The sequence below is a fragment of the Acomys russatus genome, unplaced genomic scaffold, assembly GCF_903995435.1.
Source record: "Acomys russatus unplaced genomic scaffold, mAcoRus1.1, whole genome shotgun sequence".
NCBI classification, from domain to species: Eukaryota; Metazoa; Chordata; class Mammalia; order Rodentia; family Muridae; genus Acomys; species Acomys russatus.
In genome coordinates, this window is record NW_026131425.1 from 2,940 (window position 1) to 7,841 (window position 4,902).

At 38.5% G+C, this 4,902-nt stretch overlaps 1 pseudogene; it reads left to right on the forward strand.

Annotated features, from left to right (window-relative positions):
- Nucleotides 1-2,656: 2,656 nt before the first annotated feature.
- LOC127186190 (poly [ADP-ribose] polymerase tankyrase-2-like) lies at nucleotides 2,657-4,065 on the forward strand (annotated as a pseudogene).
- Nucleotides 4,066-4,902: the final 837 nt, after the last annotated feature.

Genomic DNA, 4,902 nt, shown 5'->3' on the forward strand with positions numbered 1-4,902 from the left:
TAGACAGCTTAAAGAGTAAGTGCTTAAAACGCTAAATTTTATATTTTTCTTTCTTTTCTAAAAATTTTATTTGTTTTGATTTGGGGATAGGATTTTGCCCTATAATTAAGTCTGGCTTAGAACTCATCAGTGTCTCAAGTGCTGGGATTAGATGTGTGATTCACCATGCCAGGGTGCTTAATTATTTTATATAATCTAACCTAAATATTTAAGCTTGTAAGTGATATTATATACTGAGAGGAACCATGAGGTAGTTGACAATTAATCAAGGAGCAAATGAAGAAGAAAACATTAAAGTACAAGCTAAATACAAAAAATCACACAGTGTGCAAGATGGACCTAACAAAACTAGTCCTTTAAGTGTTCAAAATATGTAAACAGACAAACATCAGTCTTCTTTTTCAGGGATAAAACTTCTTTTCCAAGGAAGAACTCCATTGAAACGTTGAACTGGGCCTGGTGGCTTTTACTTGTAATTCGATTTTTCAGGAGAATGAGATTTGCACCAGCAACAGAGTGAGATCTTTTTAAAGGATAAGAAATAGGGTAAGAGAAATGGCTGAGTAGTTAGAAAACTGAGTGCTCTTTCAGATGATAAGAGTTTTATTACCAGAATCCTAATTCTTGCCTAAAGTGATCTGTAACTCCACTCCAGGGTATCTGATGTCCTCTTCTGGCCTCTGCTCGCATTGCATGCATGTGGGGCACAGATGTACATGAAGGCAGAATACCCATACATATGATATTATTATTTGAAACTTGCACAGTTGAGAAGACTGCATGTTGCAAAGCAGGGAGCAATGTGCCAGGCACACTGGTATCTGTGGCATGAGTATCATGAATTAGATAAGCTACAGCCCAAGATGTTGTTGTTGTTTTGTTTAAAAAGCTAGGTGGTGGTGGTGCCTACCTTTAATCCCATCATTCAGGAGACAGGTAGGAGGATCTATGCCTGGTCTACAGAGTGGGTTCTAGGACAGCCATGATATCAGAAAAGACTCTGTCTCATAAAAACAAAATTATAAATAAAAAAAAAAATAATTCAAAAAAATTAACAGAAAAAGAGGATATGTCAAAATTACTCTTCAGAGTTTAATTCTCTTATACTATGTTTTGTTAGTTTTGTTTTGATTTTTTAGTTTATTTTACTTTTCTTTTATGCAAGTAATTTACCAGATGGGCTAATAATGTTTATTATTAGGTCTGTAATTATTATTGCAGCAGTATTTTCTAACCTGCTATTAATCAGTCAACACACAGAAAGCTGTTATATTTTAAAATAATCTTAGTTAACCTGGGGCAGGGCAGATATTAATCCTCTCAACTACTTCCCATGCTGGGATAGACATCACATATCTTGCTCCAGTCCCATGCCATCTACTTTTAATAATTTCTATGAAGCTACCTCCCACCCATAATCCCAAATACTTGGTAATTATCATCATGTGGGCAATGTCTCCTTCCACTCCACATGGGAAACTGTGTTTCTATCTACTAGGAGAAAAGTGTTAGAACCATGCATAACTATTGAATTTGCTCTAGCAAACCTACTCAAAATACAATAAATCCATGTGGATTTTGGTTATAAAATAGATTCTTACATTTTTGTGTTGAAAGCAGACTTTGCCATTTAAACAATTTCAAGATGTACCCCAAATTTACTATTTGTATCAGTAATCATTCCTGCCTCAGGATAATATTTCCCAAGATTCTTTATACCATGTCCATGCACTGGTCCCTCTATTGAGTAAACACCCTGCTTAGATACTGAACACAATATCTTCTGCAAATCTGGCCTCATAAGTATCCCTCAGCTTTAGTCATTGGAATGGACTTGGGATTGAACATTGTGCAAAATTATCATTTCCAATCCACTGGCACACACCTCTAGTGTGAAAGACACCATCAGGAAATCAGGAAGCTCTGAAACCATAGGTAGAGTAAGAGGCAAGAAATCCAATTCTTAGTTTTCAGAGGGACTAGGAATCTCAGAAACGAAACCATTGACTCTGCATGCAGAAGCAGAGCCCAATTCCTCTTAGCGTGCAACAGCATTATCTTAACTTGGATAGTGCTGAATAACCCACTGCTATTATCTTGCCCCCAGGTTCATGGCTGACCCAAAATTCAATCAGTATTTTCTGGTGTTAATGACACTGTAGCTTAAAAACTCACCAGTTACTTGATGTTATCCATCATCCAGTGTAATTAAAAAATACACATGCTTCATCAACTATATCTTTCTATGAAATTGTTTTAAACTTTGCTGAAAATGTGGGCTTGGGAGTAAACTCACCTGGTTGTGTACATCTCTGAGGCCTTGAGTTTATGTATGCAGTGGAAATTTTTAGGGCAAGGATATCTACCACCAAAACACTAAGTAGATTATCCAGAGACTATAACCTCTGGCATCAGGTATGATTGTGTTCTATTCTTGTGACAGCTCTAGGGTACATTCCAAGGCCTGGGTTATGGCTTCATTGGTGTGGAAACCACTGACACATGGTGACATGAAATGCTGTATAGGATACTGATCTACACATTGTTAATATCTAAGATACCAGTGCATCTAGTCCTCTCCATGCATTTTAGAACAATATCTTTAATGAAGTGTCTCATTATGGCTATATATGTATACAGAATCCAAGTTTGCTGCATGCATTGTCCTTGGTTGGTGGGAGATGAGGTGAATGCCTACGACAAAGGAGGACTCATTCCTTTACATAATGCAGCATTGTATGGGCATGTAGATGTAGAAGCTTTACTGATAAAGTACATTGTGTGTTTGTGTGTTAATGCCATGGACAAATGGGTTTTGACACGACTACATGAAGCAGCCCAAAAGTTTTGTGCTTTATTGTTGGTCCATGGAGCTGATCCTACTCTTAAAATCAAGAAGGACAAACACCTTTAGATTTAGTTTCATCAGATGATGTCAGAGCTATCTTGACAGCAGCCATACCCACCTCTACACTACCCTCTTGCTATAAACCTCAAGTATACAATGGTGTGAGGAGCCCCAGATCCAATGCAGATGCTCTGGCTTCAGTGCCATCCAGTCCATTAAGCCTTTCTGCAGTCAGCAGTCTCAGCACTTGTCTGGGAGTTTTTCTGAACTGTCTTCAGTGGTTAGTTCAAGTACAACTGAAGATGTTGCCGGTTTGGAAAGAAAAGGACTCTGCAGTAGATTTCAGTATAACTCAGTTCATAAAGAATCTTGGACTTGAGAACTTAATGGATATATCTGAGTGAGAAGAGACCACCTTGGATGTGCTGGTTGAGATAGGGCACAAGGGGCTGAAAGAGATTGGAATCCACGCTTATGGATATCAGCATAAGCTAATTAAAGTAGTTGAAAGACTGATCTCTGGACAACAAAGTCTTAATCCATACTTAATTCTAAAGAACTCTGGTAGTGGTACAGTTCTCATAGATCTATCTCCTGATGACAAAGAATTTCAGTCTGTGGAGGAGAAGGTGCTAAGTACTGTCCGAGAGCACAGAGATGGAGGTCATGCAGGTGGCATCTTCAACAGATAAAATCTTCTCAAGATTTAGAAGTTTTGTGCCAAGAAATTGTGGGAAAGATATACACAACAGAGAAAGGAAGTTTCTGAAGAAAACCACAACTATGCAAATGACAGAATGTTATTTTTATGGGTGTCCTTTTGTGAATGCAATTTTCCATAAGGGCTTCTATGAAAGGTATGTGTACATAGGGGCATGTTTGGAGCTGGAATTTATTTTGCTGAAAACCCTTCCAAAAGCAATCAGTCTGTGTATGGAATTGGAGGTGGCACTGGATGTCCAATTCACAAAGTCATATCATGTTACAATTGCCACAGACAGCTGCTCTATTGCTGAGTGACCTTAGGAAAGTCTTTCCTGTGGTTCAGTGCAATGAAAATGGTGCATTCTCTTCCCAGCCATCACACAGTCACTATCTGGCCCAGAGTACATGGCCTATTATCAGCTGAAAATGTTATTTGCAGAGGAGAACTGGCTTATCCTAAATATTTACTTACTTATAAGATTGTAAGGCCTGAAGGTCTGGTGGATGGCTGAAAGCAGTTCCACTGCAACCAAGGTCTTGAAGCAGCTGATGGCTACTCAAGTTTTAGGTCTTGTCTGGGAAAAATTCATCCTGACTACAGGCCTGTGGCAAAAATGATAAAAATGTGAAAGAAGCTTAACATTCTGACTTGGTAAAGCTTTAATTCTTACTTTGTTTCTAAGTATTCCTGTTTTCTGCACTTTAACAGATGCCATTCCAGGTTCAACTGGGTTTCTCTGTATTAAATTATAAACAATTAACTTGAATCTTTCATGTACTGTGTATTAATTCTTACAAAAAAAGTAATGCCTTCGAGAGAACTCATTTTACTAATCAGTACTGTGTTCTTTAAAACATAGCATTTACAATGAATACAGTTTCATTTGTAAAACTGTAAATAAGAGGTTTGAAATAGCCCAATATCTATTTATATTGCTTTGTACTATAAAGTGTCCTAGGACTGCATCGGTTTACAAAGTATTCCCTAGCGTTATTCATCTGTGTTTCATCTGTTGTTGCCTGAGTGATGACTGCATTTGATTCCAGGGGATGCTTGGTTGCTAATGGAGACTTAATGGGGAAAGGTTGACTTACCAAATTCAATTTGGTGATGGAAGCATTTACCTCTTCTTTATCCTTCCACCCCACTTCTCATAACACTGTCCAGGGTCCCTGCACACCTACATCCAGGCATCCCTGCTCGCACCTCTGCATAACCCCTTAAGAAATCCTTTCAGCCTTCCCTGAGACCCATCTCAGGCCTTCCTGGCCTAAAGGCTTGATGGCCATCTTAGAGTCTGTTGGCAGCCAACAGATGTTCTTTGCTTCAGGAAGGACGGAGGAGTGTG